Source organism: Poecilia mexicana, unplaced genomic scaffold (assembly GCF_051168715.1).
Source record: "Poecilia mexicana isolate PSO_F unplaced genomic scaffold, ASM5116871v1 scaffold_6, whole genome shotgun sequence".
NCBI lineage: Eukaryota > Metazoa > Chordata > Actinopteri > Cyprinodontiformes > Poeciliidae > Poecilia > Poecilia mexicana.
The window spans coordinates 8,765,719-8,780,992 of NW_028263375.1; the positions used below are offsets into that span (position 1 = coordinate 8,765,719).

At 38.0% G+C, this 15,274-nt stretch overlaps 1 protein-coding gene across 1 annotated transcript in view; it reads right to left on the reverse strand.

Annotated features, from left to right (window-relative positions):
• reln (reelin) overlaps nucleotides 1-15,274 on the reverse strand; it is a 147,833-nt gene that overhangs the window by 94,758 nt on the left and 37,801 nt on the right. The gene's annotated exons all lie outside the window — the stretch shown is intronic.

Sequence of the window (15,274 nt, forward strand, 5' to 3'; positions counted from 1 at the left end):
ATCACACTACAACTACAAACATCAGTCCAGGTTATTAGGATCTCATGTGATACACAAACAAAGCAGAGCTAAGTATACAGAAAAAAACATTTCTTTAAATAAAATCCTGAAAAATGTGACATGTTGCTCTGCAGGATGCCATTGATATTATAGCCGCACGTCTTATTGTGAATGTTAACAGCTTTGCACATCTGGAGATTTTAAATTGTTCTTTTTTGCAGCAAAGTTCAAGTTCAGTCAGGTTGGATGTTGGAACAAGACATTTGATTTGTGATATTATCTTATAACAAGACAAGACTTGTACTTCTTCATCAATATTAAGGAATTATTGACTTAAAACAATATAAGTCAATTATTGACTTTACACAGTTTTTAGTTTTTTCTTATTTCACGTGTACTAAGATATTTCCACTAGAAACTAGACAAAGTTCTTGGTAAGATTTTGTGTTTTTGATGTGCAGCTAAAGATGTTACTCTGTAGTGTAGCACAATTATTTACTACTTTGCTTTATTCTCATAAAACCCTGTAAGACCAAATCAAATTTAACGGGTTTAACATGATAACAAGTGCAAAGAGTGTCAATAATTTTGCAAGGCTCCTGTACGCTGAAAGCTGCAGAACCTTCTCGTCGTCTTAATAAAATCTCACTTCCCTGAAAATGTAATCAGCTGTGATTAATAACACTGAAGCTTTAATATCCTTAGAATCAATGTGCAGATCAATATGCACTGAGGGTGTGAGTGTGTGTCTGAAAACTAATTTTCCGAAACAGAAATATTTACACCCACTTTTGGCAGGAATAAGACTGACCTCTCGGTTGAGCATTTATAAACACTCCTAATGTTAGCAGTGTGTTAGTGTGTGAATGTGCTTGGTAATTTCATTGCTTTAAATTTCTTCTCTTGTGTTTGTGTGCCTGACACAAACAGACCTCATTATCATTGCTGTTGGCGAAACAAACATGTTTGTACATTGCGCATCATTTATTAATTAGGATTTCTATTGAGTTTTTATGTTTCGGGTTTTTTTATAACATGAAAACGAAAAAGGAATTAATTTTCAACTGCAAGTCAAGATGACAAATATACTGACGCAATAACATTTACAACCTTTTCACAGGACATGTGTACATGCAGTGTGTGGTCCTAATGTGTCAGATTTATGAGGCAGAGAGCAAAAGCTGCCCTTAACCATGCTAACGAGGTGCTGGAGTGTAATGACAGAATGAGATGTAATCACCCAGTAATAGTGCGGCTGTTCTCCATTCACCTTGCCTTCAACCTCTCGGCTTAATGGTTGCAATTTATCGTAGGCATAACCCAACACATAAACATTCAAACAAGGGTTAAAGGAACTTTATATTAGAGTGAAGTCAGCCTTGGAAGCTGGATTTTCCACATATGCCACACAGATAATCCAAGACTTAATGAATGAATTATAAGGAAGTGCAAGTCAAAACCTGCCATGTGACCTATGTGAGGAACTTGCATTATCTGACTGAAACATCCCGAAAAGAGTTTTAAATTTAAGGTGTCTTACAACATTGGAATGTACTGAATTGCAAAAACACCAAATCTTAGCAGGTATTTTTGGCTAGTTTCTACTGCTTATGTCTTGGTACAATTGAAATAAAACTGACTTGCATGTAATTTTTCAGGAATAGCTGCATTTTCATTGACCATATGACTGCACAAATTGGAATTGGACAAATAAATTTCCTTGCCAGAAACATGCCAGTTTCTCTAAAAATCACGTTTTTGATGACATGATTTTGCTAAAAGTTTTTTTTAGTTTAATCAAGATTGGTGTATTTCACAAAATTGCAATGGAAACAATTATTTTGGACAACAGGAGTCACGTCATCAACAACCGGATATTACGACTGCTGGAAAAGCAAACAACAGGAAGTGGAAGAGAATTATGGCACGGCATGATTTTTAATGACGTATCCACAGGATCAAACTTATTCACATTTGATTGTGTTTTTTTTTGTTTTGTTTTACATTAATGGATTATCAACAGAGTTTTGCACACATTTGTAATGGAAACACAGCTGATGATTTGTCATTTTCAAATGGCCAACTGTTGCAATACAGATCAGAAAATGTAAATACACTGCAAAAACAAAATTTTACTAAATATTTTTTGTGCAAATGTCTTAGTTTTCTTATTTCAAGGTAAACTTTGACATTTTTCCACAAGAAACAACAGCTTAGTCATTAATTCCTTAATATTGCTGAAAAAGTACAACTACCTAGTACTTTTAGCATGAGAAAAATCTTATAACTAAAATATGTCAGAGGAACAAGTACCATTTCATCACTATAAAGGATTATTGCCTTAAAACAAGCTCCTATATTTTGCTTAAAGGTAACTTGTCAGTTAGTTTTGTCTTATTTCAAATCAACTAAGATAGTTGCACTAGAAACTAGACCAAAATTAATTGGCAAGATTTTGTTTTTGCAGTACATTGAGTGATTAAAAATGTAGCTGTTGAGTCAAAGAAAAGAGATGGAAATTATACTTTTGAAAAATTATGAAAATGCAAAAAGGAAAAACATAAAACAGAGAGCAAAATGCACATTTTAGAAGTTCGTCAGAGAAGTAAGCTAAAGGTCTGGTTTCGGGGAAGCAGGGAGCGGTTAGGCAGAGGTGAAGATGAAAAGGCAGCCTGATGCACTTCAGGACACAGCAGCACTGGGACTTGACTCTGCTCATCGAATTTCTATTCCCACATGAAAAATATACCAAGGCGTAAAAAATGCAAATAACAGTCCCTCTCTCCTTTCATGTCTGAGAGCGGAGAGTTAGAAGAAGAGCAGGAAGAAATCCCCATTATTCAGCGTGATCCAAATCCCAACTGTCCAGAGGAGCAACAAGGTTTAGTGAACTTGGACCGGAGAAAAACCTCCAACATTCCTGGTTCTGTCCAGAGAATAAGCAGAGAAATGCATAAGCTGTTTTGCAACTGTGAAATAAAATCTGTTGCAAAGCTCTCTCCATGCATATCAGCACCTGGGTTGCATCAGCTGAAAACATTTCTCTCTCCTTGTTTAAGTTTCCTTGGGATTTAACATTCTCAGCAGCCAAGATGCTTTTTTTTCTTCCTTCCTCTTGATTTATCTTTCGTCAATGTTGTGTCAATCTGGTCAAAATCTATCAGTGATTTAATCAAACAAAGAAACTAGATGCATTTTTTCTTTGAAAGCAGTTCCAGATGACAAGCAAACATTAAAATTACATGAATTTGATTGATTCTGTTGATACACAAACACAGTCGAAGGGCAAAGAACTGAAGAATCCTTGACCTTATTAAGCAGGTTTTACAGCCATTGTTCGCAGCCCACAAACATCTTAAGACTCAGGAAAAGTTTGTTTTCGAGTTTAAAGAAAACAAAATGGTTTAAACATCTGAATGCGTTTTCTGTGCAGAGCATGTTGTTCCGAACAACATGCTCTGCACAACATCTAATTTGCCGCAGTGTTTTCCATATAAACTCCTGCAAGTGCAGTGGGAAGAAATCAGATACAAAATCCAGTTCTTCCACTTTCACACAAAGGCTAAAGTAGTTCTTCATTTGATAAACAGCAACTTTTGCAAATTGTTCTGTGAACCCAATAATATGTAAGTTAAACATCTTCCTCTGACTTTTCATTCTCATCGAAAAAGTTGCAACTTCTTCAGGTTAACCAGTTGCTGTGCCAGTTACTCAGCAGGTTGTTGCTAGGTAACCAAAGAGTGAGTGAGTTAGTTGATTTCACCAACTTTTCAGCTAGGAGTGAGAGGTTGAGCAGCTAAAGCCTTTCTTCTGCCTACATCCCCCAGAATGCTGTGCGGTTCTGGATCAGAGTTCAGTAAAATTATTGGATATTCTATAAGACGTATTATGTATCGATATTGACGACATGTCTATCACAATATATATATTATTGATTTATTGTCCAGACCTAGTAGAAGTCTATTTTTCAAAAATTTCTGGGTAGTGTGGACTTTGAAGTTGTCTCTGCTGTTATTAAAAAGCATATTTTTTTGTTCCTGAAAATGAACATTTTCAGAAAGCAAGAACTAATCAGTATCCTGGATACCAGAACATTGAAAAAAGACACTTGGGTTACATCCTACTCTGAGGGAGAGGGGATAGTCTGCTTTTACTTAATCAGATTAGACATTTGTAGCTTGAATCGTGTGTCCAAACGCCCCCTAATGAATTATCCACAGTAAAGGCTGTAAAGTGCCATAGAGCATCTAGCGTCAGTCAAATACGCAAATGCAAATACAAACACGCTCACACATGTAAACACATGCAAATCCTTCACATGCAGATTGGGCACTTATGAGCTGTCAGCAGTGATTAATGAAAGGGGAAGATGACCTGCTAACTCCCACAATATAACTCGGCCGAGCTTGTTTTATTAATATGAACCCCCCCCTACACACACACACGCGCACACACACACACACACATCCACATGCAAACATGCTCCCAAACAAACTGAGTCGAAAACACAGGAAATGGGTGTGTTAGCATATTAAATGACCAACAGTGGATGTAGGAGTATCATCCTGACATGAATCTTTGAAGCTAATTACATGAATGTTTTTTAAGTTCTCATAAAAGTGGAGGAGCAAATTGACTGCCATTTGTTCATGTATATTCAGTCTGGCTATTTATCCATAAAAACTAGTTTTTTTTGGTCAGTTATTTTTATACATAACTAAAAACATTAAGAACTGATGTCTAAAACAGCTCAAGCAGAAACAGGTCATTTTTATTAGTTGTGTAGTCTTAGAAAAAACAACAACACTGTAAAAACACACAATCTTACCAAGTATTTTTACTGTAGTTTCTGGTGCAAATATCTCAGTACAAATTAAATAAGACAAAACTAACTTTTTAGGAAGATATAGGAGCTTGTTTTTAAGTAAATAAATTGTTAATATTGATGAAAAAGTGCCAGTTCAACTGGCATATTATTTCACTTATAGGTCAAATGTCTAATACAAGTGAAAAAAAACTCAGTGGGAAAAGTAGTTGTTAATCAATATTAATTTAAAGTAAGCTCCTTTTCTTGTTGAAAGGTTAATTGCAAAATTGTTTTTCTTATTTCAAGCATACTAAAATATATGCACTGGAAACAAAGCTAAAAATACTTGGTACATTTTTGTGTTTTTGCTACGAAAGAGAAAATGAAGCCTTAAATGTGTGCTTTTTAAAAAAATATATATATATCAACATTTTATTTGCAGTCTAATGGACTTTGTGGAGAAAAGCTCTAAAGCAAGTCAAATACATGGAGCGAGAAATCTCGTCGGTGCAGCAGATGGGCACTTGGTGGCTCAACCTGGCAGCAGCTGATCACTGTAGGACCAGCACGCTCTAACTGGCAATACAGCGAACATTTCTGCTTTATGGTGTGAGGATCCAAAGGGCAACTTATTTAAACTTATGAGCACAGTTACCAAATTCATGCACACCATTTGACATCTGGTGAGCATCAAATAGCTGCTTTATTTTCCTCTGAATCCATAAAATGTCCTTTAACTTTGTCTGGCTTGAGGGGCAATGGGAAGCCACCAGTCTGAGAGAACCATCTGTGTTTGGCTGGACTATATCAATGCCTGCTAAATGGTTTTAAAAATGCTTTCAAGATCATTGTAAAATATATCTTTATAGCCAGAACTCTGTGTGACAGGAAAGCACATGATAAAATCAATTTATGCTCCGAGAGACAAGAAGAGTCAGGTTGTTTGTTCCTTTAAGCTAAAAGTAAATTAGTGAATTTATCTGGCTTTACTTTACAGAATTAATTGACAAGATTACACAAGCTTAATGAAATTGCATCATTTCTGCAGAATAACACTGATAATACTGTAAACACACAGCCTGATAAGCTGACACAAACACAGAAAGGAGAACAATCAGAACGACGCTACCAAGGCAGATTGCTTGGAGCGAAGGCCCACAATGCAGTGTAGTCTGGCCACTTATGTTGGATTCAACAGAGAAAAGTGTAGATTATTTTAAAAAGATGAAGTTCATGAAAATACACAGAAAAACACAAAATCTTACCAAGTAATTTTGGTAAGATTTTGTATTTTTGCATTGTAAAATGGTAGAGAATCCTTTCCTACAGGATGCAGTGCATGTTGTCTCACACTGGCAGATAACAGCCGAATAACCAGATCCAATCTATAATTTTCCAGTTCAGACCTAAAAAGTACAACACCCTAAATAATTTGGAACGCAAGAAGCCCAATGTAGGGTCATATTCCATGCAGCAATTCTTAATACCTGTCATAAACTAACTGGAGCATTAACATGTGGTATTAAAACCCAGTGAATATATGGGAATCTGTCAAGGCGAGAATAATGGCTCCGTCAGCATGTTTCAAGAGAAGGCCACACAATGGGGACATAAATGATACATCACAACAGTACTGACAGCCTGAGCAGGGACCCCCATACGCTTTGTGCTTGCTGAATGATCCCATGCAATGTGTGTTGCTGCGCGCCTCACATTGCGTCGCATTCACTTCTTCCTTCCAGCGCCGTCTGCAGCTGGTCAGCCGGACGACTGCGGGGGCTCGCAGCGCATGACAACCCCGCTATGAGCCGCCATTGGCCAAAAAAGGGGATCCATCTCAGGAATTGCCAATCACGCTACCATGGAGACGGGTTGGAAACTTTGCGTTGATGGCAGGGGTCTGGCAACGCGCTGCCAGGAGGAAGCTGTGTGTTAATATGGGTGGCAAAAGATGCCAGTGGTCCGGGAGAAGTGGAGCGAGAAACTATGTGGGAAAATGAATGGATGTTTGCCACATGAATGGATTAAAGGAACTAGTAATGTTTAATGGATGGTGCTTTAAATTCAAGTGCCTTGGCACTTTGGAGAATTTCTATTAAACTGAGGGACATTCGAGTTGGTATTACCCCAGAGTTTAAAAGTGACGAGTTGCCCGTTACTGTTAACAAATCTTCAAAAATAAAAAAGACAACAAAACAAGCCGTTCGGGGAAGGAAGATGTGTTTTGATCTTCATAAGTCAAAAAATTGATACAAAAGAAGATAAAAATGGCAATAAACCAGAGGTCTGCAAACTTTACAAACCAAAGAGCGGTTTTTGTCCCAAGTCCTGCTAAGTAAAACTAATTTAGACCCGCAAAAGTTCCTTAACCTTTGCAAAGGGGCAACTTGAAACTTTTCAATGCATATTTACAATTGACCCTACACCTACGTCACTTAATCATTCAAAGCGCCATGATGGACGTCGGAAGTGAGGGAGAGGTCTTGAACAGAGCAACTGAAGTTGTTTTCCCAAGTTGTTTTTGCCAGTTTATTCATGGCTTCTACTTGATAGCATTGAGCTAATTTGTCCGTGAACGTAACTCGCCTGGTTGGGGCTCACAGACGGCGGGATTTATAAAAGTTGGAAACAGCTAGCTTAGAAACCGACCCATACCTCCTCCCTCCTGACGTGTTGATCAAATTACTGACTTTACCTGAATTCGCACCACGTGATTTAAATCACTGTGTCACAAACAGCGTTTTCCCTTAAACCGGAGCAACATAAAAAACATACAAAAGACGAGATGCTAACCAGTTTTTTCTATACATGCTAGGCTACATGACGGTGCGGCACTGTCTCCATGGTTACCAAGGGTTAGACGCGTATCTTCTCCATAATGCAATAATTAATATCTTTCTAATCATATTTACTCATAACATAAATGAACGTTAATCTTCTTACCTTTTAAAAAGTGTTCGCTGCAAATCCGCAGTTACACTGCGGGCTGCCAGTCATTATGATTGACGGCTGATATCCATCACCGCCGTAACTTTCCTCACTAAAAGTTATAAAATAAAATGACAAGTTTGGTTTGCGTACTTGTCTGTTTGTACAGCTGACTGCGCAGCACCCTCTGACCATTTTGACTGCGAAATCAACTAAATAAAAGCGATAGCAGGCTACCAGATGCGTAGGTTGTTTTGGCGTCCATCATGGCGCAGCGAGCTGAGTTTCGAAGAGAGTGACGTCACGTGCAAACGGTCATGTTGGAAATATGGTCATTTTAGAAGAACCACCATTTTATTTATTTTGTTTTAAAACTAAGACAATTTTGTTTACAAAAAGAATAGTGATACATTGTCTTTTGATATTTATAGAAAATATTTTAAACAAAGAAAGCACTTAGTTTTCAATGTAATGACTAGACAAACAAAAATATTACTCATACTTAGGCCATTCTGTTGTGGAAATATCATGCAGCATTTATGGGTTTGCAAAAGCAAACTACTAAAATCTGCATTTCTTATATTAATTTTTTAAATCATTTTATTGGTTCGGCATTTTGTTAGCCATATTATTAAGAGCTATTTTGGAAACTCCAAAGAACCACTTGCAACTCTGGAGCCACAAGTTGAAGACTTCCTTCTGCAAACCTCCAACCAAATAAAATACAGGAAATCATGTAATAAAATGCAGTGCAGTCCTACATAAAACAGCAAAGATGATATGCATAAAGGGGACAGAAAACTTGTTCAAGATCAATTTTTTTGTCTGATTTTTGTGTGCTTCAGTTGCTAATGTTGCCATGGGCAACTGCCAATATGGTCCATATCAAAAACTGCATCTGTGCCAAAGCACATCTTTTAGATTTAAACCACATTTTTTGAAAGGAATGCCAGGAGAAGGTTGTTTTCATACTGCAAAAACACAAAATCTCACCATGTATTTTTGTTTAGTTTCTAGTCCAAATATCTTAGTACACTTGAAATAAAAAAATACATAACTTTCAAGTAACTTTAAAGCAAGATTTGGGAGTTTGTTTTAAGTCAATAATTCCTTAATATTGATTTAAAAATATGAATTCCACTGACAAATCATTTCACTTACAACATGTAAAAGAGGTGAAATAATGTGACAGTAGAACTAGTACTTTTTAAATATTTATTGATTTTAAATAAGCTCATATATCTTGCTGAAAAGTTCATTGTAAGTTAGTTTTGTCTTAATTTAAGTGTGTTCAGATAGTTGCACTAGGAACTAGGTAAGAATTTGTGTTTTTACAGTGCAGAACATATATACATATATATATAGTTGACAATTTTCTGCAACATTTATGTAACCATTAACAGTAACAGTTTCATCTGAATAAAACACACAAAGATAAAAAAAAATGTTTTTGGCAACAATGACTCCAGATGGTTCTCGTGATGAAAAATGATGAATATATAGGAAAACATTTCACATGCATATACAAACCCAAAATCTGAATTTTAAAGCCGTTTTGAAGAAACAGATGCAAATATGCATAAAAGTGAAACATGTTTATATTCATCCTAAGTTTGACTATAAGTGATTTAAACCAGCACATAATTTGTTTATTGTAAAAAAAAAAAAAGAAAGAAACCCCAGCAAATCCTCAACTGAAATTTTAATTGTGCTTTAAGCTTTCATAAAACTAGAATTAGGCAAGAGATCAAGCAGAACGTTTATTATATACATGCTGAAGGTGAAGCACTGCTGAAAGGTGTGACTGCAGAAACATTTCCGAAACTGCTGAGTGAGGCCCGGGAGAAGGGCCCACTGGAGGACGGCCAGCTTCGTGCCTGAAGACAAGCCGACGAAATTGGGCGGCAAAGTCAAAAAACAAATCTTCCCCATCCCCGACATCCTCCAGTTCTTCTTGAGCAAGAGTTTCTTCCTCTCGTTCTCCATCCATACATCAATCGGAGAGCGAAGCCCGTGAGCAGCTGCGTCCTGTGGGTGTGTGTCATTGTGGCTTGGCAGGCGCGCAGCCACAGCTTTACCGGCAGGCGCCTTGGCTAATTTGATTTTTAATTCAACAGGACTCCTCAGCTAATAGTTTGAGTTGGGGATTAATTAATCTGATATGACTTGTGCTAATTTCTTCCACCAGCCACCCTGCTCTCCACCCGTCAATGCAGCAAACAAACAAACTGCGTATGAAAGACAGAGACCTGGGGCGACAGGTGAGGAGTCAGTGGAAAGCCCTGGGAAAGCGTCGTACAATGGCTGTGAAGGGTGTGTACGCCCATTGTGTGCGTTTCTGAATGTGTTTATGACGGGGGTTGGAGTTGCGCCTGGTCTGACCGAGAGGCGCTGGGAGGCAGCGGAATAATCACGGCGACAGACCGGCTCTCATAAGGAGGGAAAAACAAGGAGAAGGTCAGAAACTTTCCTCTGCCAGAATATGGGTCAGAGAGGATCTGGGTGAGTTTTGAGAAACTCTCTGCTGCAAATAAAACATGAAAAGGTGATCATTTAAATTCAGAGAGGGATTTATTTAAACTGTTTTTATTAGTCATTTTTTGTCATCACTTTCTCTGACTATTGCTTAAAACCGAAAAAATTAAAAATTCATTTTTTTTTAGAAAACCAAATAAAATAATAAAAAATATTTTTAAAGGTGACCTATTATCCTGAATTGAACAGGTTAGAGTCAGTCTTCTAACCTGTTCAAAACATGTTCTTTACATTTTTTGCACAAAATCATTCTTAGATATTATTATTCATATTTTAAGTTCCAGTCAGAATGAGCTGTTTTAGAGTCTTATTACCAATAAGCTGCTGCTTACCACACCCACCAACTCAACGTTTACACTCACATAAAAATGGCTCCAAAACATGCACAATTATACAACTATGCATCCATGGAAAGCAGAAGTGGTGCTTCCTGCACAACCAACAAGAATCCAGCAGGTGGTTTCTGGATAGCAAGTCAACATCAAAACACTTGTCTTTTCCAGCAGCCATTGTACACCGCATACAGCGGTAAAACCTGCAGACCAAATGTTCTGGAAGTTCAGGTTGGGTTGCTAGGTAACAGGCTGGGCTTTGCTGGGGTTGCTAGGTAACATGGCAGTGCTCTCCAAATGCTACTTACCAAACTGGGAGGTTTTTGGGAACTTGTTGCTAAAACTAATAAAAAAAAATTAAAAAAAAAAAAAACAGCTGGATGCTTAGCTGTTTTTGGGAGCAGCAGAGACCCAAATGGAAGTATAAAAATGTCCAAAGGGTTTGGAAAAAGAAAAAGATTTTGTCAGAAAAAGTCTGACAAAAAAAGTTTCATTCCTTTAAGGGAAAATATGAATCAACAAAAGACCAATAAAAATGTAAAACAGGAAGTTGCTTTAATAACTTAACACTGTCTTTTTGTCTTCTTAACCAAAATAAATGAGCAACTTAGCCTCACTTTTTTCTTCCACACAACTTTCATGTCTATGTGGCCTACCTTCAACGTGTCCATGTCAGTGACATTTCTTCCTTATTGATCTAATGTATCCAAGATTTTCTGATTAACCGAATTTCATAATTACGAGTTATTAATGATCAAAATTACCAAAAATTTATTAATTTCTATGCACCTGCCTGTCATGGAACTAAATAGCAGATCAGGTTCATCACAGAAACTTTTAGCAAAAGGTACAATCAGGGACTTAAGGGGAGAAATCCTCCTGCGAACAGAATCCCGGAGCACTTAAACTGTTTAAAAGTGGGTAGACTTAAGAGAGCAGCTCAGTTGGCAAGCACGAATTTGTAAAATCACACGTACGGTTTGCCTCAGGAACCCACACACTTGCAAGGTGCCTGTGGAAGCACAGAATTTAAAAAGTTTTACATCACCAAACAACAAAGATCCATTTCAAAGTCAGCTTCCCTCAGTGTTGAAATGATGCAAACCCACTGGTGTTCACAGAAATGTGTCGAAACGGGCGGCGTTTTCAGTCGATGCTCTCCCCGTCTTTCTTCCATCCATATTTCTCTCCAGTTCTCTTTGACATGTAACCAGCCTCTCCGGACGGTTAGAAAATAACTTAGCTCTGCTCGAAAGAGACCACACATGGGAGAAACAACCTACGCCTGCTGCTCTCTCCTGCAGCATAAAAAAATAAAAATAAAAAGAGTGCCCAACAGCTCACAGGCTGCTTTGAAATCTCTATCACAGTGAGTTTGGCTCCCGCCTTCCTGTTTCTGCTTTCTCGGTTACCCTGAACCTCCTTACCATACATTTAGATGCAAAAAAATACAGCAGGAAAAGGACAATGCCCAGCATGAGCATACAAATTTATGTGGGGTCAAAGCTTTAAAAATCCATAAAAAACACCAACATTCACACACACACAAAATCTTACCAAGTTTACAGTGCAAATATCTTTATTCACTTGAAATAACCTAACTTAAAACAAACTTTTCAGCAAGATAAGCTTTATTCGTGTAAATAAGTCCTTAATATTGATAATTCCACTAGAAGTTTTTTCCACTTATAAAAAGACATTTTTCCCATGATATAAACTAATAAATTAGTATTTTATAAACTAGTATTTTGGAGTCAGTATAAAGGAATTATTTAACTAAAACAAGCATCTTTACTAAAAAGTTACTAGTAGGTTTGGTTTGTCTTATTTCAAGTGTATTAAGACATTTACACAAGAAACAAGACAAAATACTTGGTAAGAATTTGAGTTTTCCAGTGTACAGTTATAGACTTCCTTTCTTCCAGAATTTTCTTCAATTTAACTTCATTCATCGTCTTTTGAACTTACTAGACGCCATTTAAGCACTACAGATAAAACAGAGATGCACCACACTTTACAGATTTTTATTTATAAAAGCAGCTTTAAAACTATATTTTTTCTGCTTAAAAATGATGCACCACTTTGTTTTCTAAAATACTTGTATTTGTGGTTGTAATGTACAAAAATGTGAAATGTTCTACAATCCACTGATGGATCTGAAGATGAGCACGTCTAAAGAAGGTAGAGGAACTGAATGAAGGAATTTCATTTCAGAAAAAGAAATGGAGAGCAGTACCGGTTTCTAACAGGTCTATTTAAATCACATGACACAGAAAACTTCAGCAGTCAGGATGTCTGATCAAGAATTATGTAAAATTCACATTTAGCACGTTTTTATACTTTCATTTGTGTTTCTACCGCTTAAAAAAACCACCCAGCCATTTTGGGAATAAGTTATTGTTTTAAATGGGTTTTAAACACGTTTTAAAAATCTCCCAATTGTTAAGTCGCAAATCAGCAGGCACTGCCCATTACCTAGCAACCCCAGCAAAGCCAAGCCTGTTACCTAGCAACCCCAGCAAAGTCTAGCCCGTTACCTAGCAACCCAAGCAAAGTCTAGCCCAGGGGTCACCAACTCCAGTCCTCGAGGGCTACCATCCTGCAACTTTTAGATTCACCTCTGCTCCAAAATGTCTGAATTCCCTCACCAGCATTCACTCCTGTCTGCAATGGGCTGGAAACGAGCAGTTTATTTGATCCAGGTGTGTTTGAGCAGAGACGCATCTAAAAGTTACAGGATGGTAGCCCTCGAGGACTGGAGTTGGTGACCCCTGGTCTAGCCCGTTACCTAGCAACCCAAGCTGAGCTCCAGCACGTTTGGCCAGCTGGTTTTACCGATGTACAATGAGCGGAAATACTATTTAAGGAGTTGTTTTTGCGAAAGGATTTTGGCGCCTCTCCAGGTCAAACTGATCTGACTCTTTTCCTTCCATTTGTGTGCAAAGCGCAAATGGAACCAAAAAATGACTTGGAAAGGAAGGCTGTTTGGACAGATAAGATCAACAATCTGAGATAAATTGGTCTATTCAGCAATTCTGAAATGGAGTAGATGTTGAACTCATGAGGTCTCAAATATTTTAAAGGTCATCCAATACACACTTAGTATAAGGCACGCCAGAATCTACACAAATCAAGAGTAGCAACACCATTGGTTGAAACTTTCCAAACTCACATCAGTGAAGATGAGAGAGTATAAAAAGGGGTGATGTTAAGAATACGGGGAGATTTTTTGTTGAGACTTTGGAAGATTTTTGAGTATTGAACTGATGAAACTGTAATGAGGAATCTGTGGTAGAGTAATAAATCTCCGGCTCGTCTATGGCCTAGCACAGGGGTGTCCAAAGTCGGTCCTCGAGGGCCGGCATCCAGCATGTTTTAGTTCTCTCCCTGGTGGTAGCAACAACCTTTTCAGATTCTCAATGTTCCTCTTAGGTCATCTAATGAGCCATCATTTGATCCAGGTGTGCTAAACCAGGGAGAGAACTAAAAAATCCTGGATGCCGGCCCTCGAGGACCGACTTTGGACACCACTGGCCTAGCAGGAAGAACTACGTCTCCATGTGTTATTCCTTTTACTTATATATTTAAGAGTATAGCCACCTTTCAATTCTCCAATACTGGAAAAGACACGTGTTTAGTTGTTGACTTAACATCCAGAAACCTCTTGCTGCATTCTTGTTGGTTGTGCAGGAGGCTCCACTTCTGCTTTTCAAAGCTGTACGGTTGCATCATTGTGGATCTGTTGGTGCCAATGTTCATCTGTGAGTGTAAAAGGGGAGTAGGTGGCATGGACAGCAGCAGCTTATTTGGATTTAAAGTGACAGGAGGCTCTAAAACAACTCAAAATAGGCAGAACTGAGAAGACTAGAATATGATTATCTAAGAATAATTTTGTGCAAAAAATGTAATGAACAAGTTTTGCATGTAGCCCACTGACCTATCATAAACTGTTCAAGAAAGCATAATAGATCACTTTTAAATCATTTTCAAAAAATTTCAGTTTCAAGTACCAATTGGGCTTGTTTTTTTGTTTCTAACGAGGCTGTGCACACTGAGATAATCTACTGTTGATTACTTAGTGGTGCATAATTATCTGAGCAGTCCTCTGGACTCTGACAGAACGCAAATGTTTAGCCACCTGTTAGCAGCCTGCAGGCCTCGGGGACGGGGGCGCTAAGCAACAAGAAGGACAGAACAGCAGCTCATCTGGACAAGAGGGATGGGGAAACCCTCTGCCAGCAAAAGAGCCGTTATTTACAACAAGCCGACCCAACAGACCTCAGAGTCTGATCCAACGCCGTGCCGCAGAGGACACAAATCACCTCCCATACATAACCCTGGCCCTGACAACCCATTTCATCTCAGGCGCTAATGAATTCATCATCGGGAAGGATCTGCCTTTGGTGCCCGCATCCCCAGCAGAGAAGGAGTGATGGATCAGATGAGTTATCATCCTCATCTTCAACATCGCCATGGCTGCCACACTACAAAACTTTACCAAGTGAGATCTAGTTTGTAGTGCAAATATCTTAAATAGGACAAAACTACCTTACAAGTAACTTTTCAGCAAATTGTAGGTGTTTGTTTGAAGTCAATAATTCCTCAATATTGCTGACAAAGTGCTTATTCAATTGGCAAATTATTTCGTTTTTAACATGCGATAAATGTTTTA